We start from the raw sequence: 7,270 nt of genomic DNA, 5'->3' as shown, positions 1-7,270 counted from the left end.
GGGGGGTGGTCATGTCTGGACAAGGTGCTCCACCACCACCCGCCTTCCTGTCAGGTGCATTGGGCAGGACGATGCTGCCTCGCACGTGCCTCACCCCTCCTGGGCTCATTCGCTGCATGGGCCCACAAGGGCTTGTGTGATGGACCTACCCATCCTACCTTGGTGGAGCCAGGATGGCCGCTACGGATCACCTCCCATCTGGGTCGGAGGTGATCAAGCAACACGACTCTGAGGATGGGTTGTGCCTCCTTTGTGTTGTTCCAGAGTTGGGGCACACATCTTCTTCTCGTGCCCGACGGCGAGATTATTGGTGCTTTATCCATGAGGCTCTGGGGCTCGACTGGGAGGCCCCAAACCTGGCTGGGGCCCTTGAAACCTGGGCCAGCCAGACCGGGAAGAGACACCTCTTCTGGCTTGTTTTCACGGCGTTATATAGCTCGGACCTTGTGGATGATGAGTACTAAGATGGTTGTTGAGCGGGTCTTTCTTAATTAGGTGGGCCTCTGACTCTATCTTCAATTTTCTTGCATATTTACAGCACTGACACCTGCCGTCTAGACAGACGGATCCCAATCGGCTTGTCCACATAATGGACGATATGACTACCGCCGCATGCCATCTTACCTCGTTGCAGGGCTCTGGAGCTACCAGTTATTTGGTGGTCTTTTTCTTCTTCTTTTTTGTTTCATGATTTTTTGGGTGTGTTTGTGTTGATGCCCCATCAGACTGTATTATCTTCTTTGCTGCAGTTGAATTTATTGTATGAATATGGTTGGTGTTTTATTTATATAGCGGGGCGAAAGCATGTTTAGATGTGGATCCAACATGAATGAATTTGAGGCAGAGCCATGGATGGAGCTTTCTGTAGATGGGAAATGCTAATCCAAAATTGCATGTACACGATGGATGATTGGTTGATGGAGGCAGGCAGCAGTTACTGTTGGTTGATGGATGCTGTCGCAAAGCAAGTAGTGTCTGATGCATCTCGATCAGTCGCCGGTCGAGTCGGCCAATTCCATTCTATTCGTGTGTATCTCGATCGTCCGTAGCATATCAATCCAGTCCAATCCAATCCAAATCGGAACATGCTTTATATATGCCATGCCTCGGATCACTTTCCTTCCCTAGCATTTGAGAAACCCCTATCACTTTATTTTTTTTAGAAAAGAAGGATGACCCCCGGCCTCTGCATTTGGGTTATGCATACGGCCACTTTATTAATTATTCTCACAAGACCTTACAAAGTCATATAAAAATAAGACTAAAGCCGCCGTCTAAGCAACAAACTGTCGTTACACCTATCCAGTTGATGAAGGGACGCAGATAGCCTGAGCCTAATACCAAACAGACATTGCAGCCGAACCTAACATCTAAGACCCGAGACCCCAACCTAGCCACTTGTCGGGTCTGGGGCACACACTGGTCCGGCGTGCTCTCAAAGGCCGCCGCCGCCGCCAACTGTCACCGCTCCATCTTCAGATCTGTACTAATGCATCAACCTTGCTCGGTCTAGCTATCGTCGACGCCACCACGGCGCCCAACGACACCTTTTCCCTGCGCACAAACAGCTGAGCACATCACGGTCGTCACTAATACACCTCAGCGTCATGCTGCCAAGTACCACCAGCCGACACAACTTAAAATTCCTGGAAGATCTGTCGTGCGTAGCACCTGCCGACCAGGCATGACCAATCGTAGCACCGGTCGGTCAGGCATGACTTGGCATCTCCACCGAAGTTCCGTGCAAGAAGAAGCCGCTCCACCTCCTGCTTTTGACTTCCAACGCTGCTCCGTAAACGATGCTCTCAAGAAAGAAACGACACCGCAGTGCCGCCATCGTCCGATCTGGAACACCAGATTCTAGGGTTTCCCCCGGAGTAGTGCCCATCACCAGCAACCGTCAAGGATCCACACAGTGCCCACCACCACTCAGCCCTCAAGGCGACGCCTTTAGGAAGGTCACGGCGTCAAGGACGCCGCCGCCGCCCACCAGAGTTAGGGTTTTCACCCGAGAGGCAGAGAGGGGGAAATGAAGGAGCAGACATAGACTGACGTCTCTAAGAAGAAAAACGGCGCCCTTGACCGTCGTCGGTGGCGCGGCCGACCGGGGCCGACCAAGGGGTTTCTCCCTATCTGGATCTCCTCCACTAGCTTCACCCGCGGCCAGGGTCCCGACAACCATGCCGGCACCGTCAGGAACCCGCGGGAGAGAAGTCCACTGATCAGGGTCGGATGACTGCGGCCAGTTCTGGCGCTAGAAACCACCGCCCGCGCGCACCGGCAGCCTAACAAGCCGACCCCGACAACGCCGGCCACAGATCTAGCCACACCCAGATCCGACGCACCCGCCGCGCCGACGACCATCTCCACTCGCCGGAGTGGAGAACCACCCCGGCCTCGCTGCCAAGCGCCGGTGACACCACGGGCCGCCACCACCCGCAGCAGGACGAATTTGGGCAGGGGGCGCCTACATCCGCTGCCACCGCGCGCCATGGCTGCCCACCACGCTGCCCCGGCAGCCATGGAGGCGCAGCCCCGCCGAAAAGCCCTGGAGCCGCCGCTCCAGCTTCCTATCTCCGCGTCGCGCGCAGCCCGAGTCTGCCCCCAGGATGAAGGGCGAGCCCGCCATCGCCGTCCGTCGGACGAGCTTTGCTCACCGGCTTCCTCCGACGGCGGCGGGGGAGGGTGGGTCGGGGTGGGTTGGGGGCGGCGGCGGCTAGGGTTCGCCGGAGCCGCCCCCCTGGGGGCAGCGCGAGCGCGAGCAAGGGTGGGTCCTGAAGAATGCTTATTTGCAGCTTCAGCTGATAACTAGAGCTTCTGCGCCACCCCCGTCACATTTCGATGCATCTATATATGTATTTGATGGTAGCAGCAACTAGTTTACAGTAATCTCGTGGCTGGCCATATGTTGGAGACATTCTTTGCCTTTCTTCTTTAATATATAATATGCACGGTCGTGCATATTCGAGAAAAAAATCTCGTGGCTGGCCACTCCATAACTTCAGTAAGTAATTGGCGATTAATCCATTGATTCATTCCTGGATGACTGAGTTTTCAGATTTTTCCCAACTCACAGCACAGCAGTGGAAGCACTGCATCTGCATCTGCATCTGCATTTGCATCTGCATGCGTGCATTCAGCCTACCCTCTCTCTCTCTCTCATTGTCGCTTTCAATCGGCCATCTAGGTTTTCTCTCGAATTCAGACTTACTTTCAAAGTCCAGATTATTTAGCTAACTGCTGCCTATGATTCGTGCTCGCTCCCAAAGTCCACCACTGCCACTGCATGCACACAGAGTTCAGTCCACATACCACCTATGCTTCTTCGGTCCATCGCAGGGACTTTTCCCTTCTAAATTTAGGATTGGACAGCTCTGCTCTGCACCCACTTGCAGGGTGGCCTCCTCTGTCTAAAGATGGTGATATCCGGTTATGACTATCACTATGACCAACTAGTTAAATATCCGTCCGTTGATACAGAATGAAACAATATCGTCTCAACAATGCTAGCGTGTGACCGATTATCCTTGGCCACAGTGGCGCCGAACGTGTTTTTTCTTTTGAAACAGAGGCAAAAGCTTTGCCTCATCCATTAATTAAGATAGAAAAGAGTTTTTCACAGGACACCCAACAAACACGGCATGCAGATTATTCGCGTGAAATAAAAGACCCTAGCTTCTGACGTGTTATGACGGTGTTGGTCACTAAAAGCTCCTGACCAAAGAAGGGTGGCGAGGTTGGGTTTTAGATCCAGCCCTCGATGATTGTCGTCCCATCCAACCACTCAAATTTTCTTGGGCTCTGTCGCACCCCGATCATGGATGGCAGGTGATTATCCTTTTAATATGGTTTCGAATTGCAGATACGCCATTAGTTTTCCCCCAAAGATGAAGCATACCAAAAGGCTACTTAATTTAATTTACCTAAGCGGATAAAAAAATTGTGCTAACTAGCAAGATCAACAACTAATATTGGTATTTCAAGCCCAAAAAACGAGAGTCAAAGGCTAGGTAGGTAGGTATATACGCACAAGAAAACAAGGGTAACAGGTGCAGAAGTATATATGGCATGCTTTTCTTGCTCATCTCGGGTCAATTTTCTCGCTTCACAACTCACTGTCTAAAAAAAAACGTTTTACATTTTGAAAAAGAGAGAGTGCATAGTATACATGACTGTGCATCGTGTCAGATTTTTCCAACTCGCAGCAGTGAAAGGAAAGCACTAGGTCTGCATGCATGCATTCAGCCTACAACTTACCTCTCTGTCGCTCTCAATCTTTTGAATTCTGACGTGCAAAGTCCGAATTATTACTCTACTACACAATCTGTCAGAAAAAGGTCTTACATCGGGACAATGTCTTAAAATGTTTTACATTTTGTGACGAAGGAAGTATTTATTTAGCCAACCAGAGGAAGTATATTCCTGCTCACTCGAAAGTCCACCACCGCCACTGCACACAGAGTTTAGTCTACAGTGCAAATTTCGCTTGGCAAGGCAAGCGTCGTCCGTGTAGCAATGCTCATAAGTACTTCATGGACGATGGTGCTAAACGGCACATGCACGACAGCTAATCCCACCACCCGCTGTTGTTTAGATTTGTCCATGGATGGTGCGATGGGCATGTCGTGCAAATTTAGGCTAGCAAGCATCGTTTGTGTAGCAGTGCTCTATTTCTTAGGTTCATCAGAGAAATTTACTTGACTTTTCCTCTCTAAATTTTGGATTGGACTAATAGTATAGGATAGCTCTGCTCTGCAGCCACTTGCAAGCATGGTGGCTCTCAAGGAAGACGATGATGATCAAAGTAAACAATGAAACAATGATAAATGTAACAATCAGTACCGACTATCAAACTAGTGATCTGAATGAACATAGCCAATGGTTGTACAAATTGTAGGATTGTAAATATTACTGTTGTTTTGTTGTTGTATTGATCTGACCCTCATAGGAGTATACAACATGAAGGAGAAAGAGTTGAAGTAGAGGGCAAGTCGTACCTGATTTAAACCTATCTCATCTCTAACAAAAATAAAAGGAAAGGAAAAAGGTGTGTGCCGTAAAAACAAAACAAAATTGTTTTCTTTGAGTTGATCGTCCATTTTCCTGCTTGACCAACCTATCTCTGTCACTCACTCAAGTTAACCTGGATTTGTTTATAACTTTTGGCATCAATCGTATTAAGATTGACCATTCCATGCTTGTTGACATGCCTATCGCTTTCAGGACTAGACATACATGCAATAAAATAATGGCGCGCACGAGCTTGCTTAACTAGTTTGGCTTAATTAGCTGTTGGCATGAAGTCGCAGAATTTGGGCGGCTCACTCACACTCCACTGGATGTCACATTTTCCCATCTTATAGCAGTGAAAGTGCCTCTCATGCATTGTCTCTTTCCTTTAAATTCAGACTTACTTTCGAATTGAGTCCATATCTTTTACCTAATAATAATAAAGCGTTGATTGCTTCTTGCTTCCGCAATTTGGTCCGTTTTCGTACATCGTCGCTGGTCCGTTCGTCCCGTTCTCTGCTTGGAGTATACTCCCTCCGTTCCGAATTACTTGTCTTGGATTTGTCTAGATACAAATGTATCTAGACTCATTTTAGTGCTAGATACCTCTGTATCTAGACAAATTCAAGACAAGTAATTCAGAACGGAGGGAGTATATCGTAAGTCAATGGGCCAGAATTTTAGTCATGGGCCCCTAAAAAGTACGAACTCACCCCCTGATGACGATCTGACCTCCCCTCCCTTACGTCTCTGCTAAATTCTTTCAGATTCTAATTAGTCCCACCCCGCCCCTTTACACCAAATCCTAACAACTTATATACGTTCAGACTCGCAAGAATCAACGAGCCAACAAAAAGCCAATCAAAAATGTTGAAGTGAGCCTGTGAGGAAGGTCATGCCTGCATCAAAAGAAGTAGCACTTGTGAGAGAGTCGTCGAGTTCATTTCTTATATGACCAAGTTCAAATAGTGCAAAAAGGAACGAAATATAATTTTGCAAATCAAATAACCAACATTTTCTAACAAATAATTGCCATAGTAAAAACATGTTTGCTTTCGAATATTCAAAAAATGGAAATAGACATTTCCACTTCAATGCACCACTACTCTTTCATCCAAAAAGATGTTCGCAAATCTATTAAAAATTCAAAGAAAAACTTCTAGATTAATTATTAAACTCTCAAATAGTATACAACAAGTTCACCGTCTGTTTATCATGCTAAAACCAATTACACCATTTTTCTTTCACCGGACGATAGTGCTAATTTGAAGGAGGCGCCATTAAAGGATATCCTACGACTGTCTCAACTTTATACTACATGGTACGGACACCAACAATCTTTTTATGATTGCACACACCGATTGTGTGTGTGTTTTTTTTAAGATAAGGAGTACTTCAAATTCTTCTTGCTTTAAAAAATCATACTTTTAAATATGTTCACACTTTTTAAAAAATGCTCAAAATTCCCCAAAAAATGTCTCAACTTAAAAAAAGAAAATTTAGCATAAAAATTTAAAATATTGTTATCAAAACATGGTTCAATTCTAATAAATAGATTAAAAATATATTTGTTTAATAACTTTAAAATAAAAAATATATGTTTTTTCGAACAATAAAATATAAAACCGATTACTAGACTATTCTATGCACCACTACTCTTCTAGCAGATGAAGGATGTTAGGGTGACTTCTTTACATCCACACTTCATACTTTGATAAGAAGTAACAATATAACCTTATTAGTGATGTTTACGAGAACTGTATATAAGTAATGGTGCGTACTATCGCACGGAGCAACTTTTACGATATTTTTCGCTGGACTTCATACTTCGATAAGCGGTAACAATATAACCTTATGAGTGATGTTTATCAGAACTGTATATAAGTAATGGCGCGTACTATCGCACGGAGCAACTTTTACGATATCTTTCGCCCGTTGCAACGCACGGGCATTTGGACTAGTTATTTATATAAAGCTAACTACACTTATGTTGTGCCTCTCACCAGCGGTAACAACAACTACATTAGCGGCTTGTTCCATCGATAAGTTAGCAAAGTCATACTGCAAGACTAATGTTATGCCATGATGTAGTAAAACAAGACTTGAAAACTATCAAAACAATGATCAACAAGCTACAACACCGACCATGTCGGCATCAATCATCTCTTGATTCCTCTTCCTCGATCGACCCTGCCCGGTCCCATCTCCATTCCATGAAGGAGCGATACTACTTACAGTACTACTATGTCTCTATCTCCCC

The sequence above is a fragment of the Triticum dicoccoides genome, chromosome 4B (genome assembly GCF_002162155.2).
Source record: "Triticum dicoccoides isolate Atlit2015 ecotype Zavitan chromosome 4B, WEW_v2.0, whole genome shotgun sequence".
Taxonomy (NCBI): domain Eukaryota; kingdom Viridiplantae; phylum Streptophyta; class Magnoliopsida; order Poales; family Poaceae; genus Triticum; species Triticum dicoccoides.
This window is presented reverse-complemented; position numbering follows the sequence as displayed.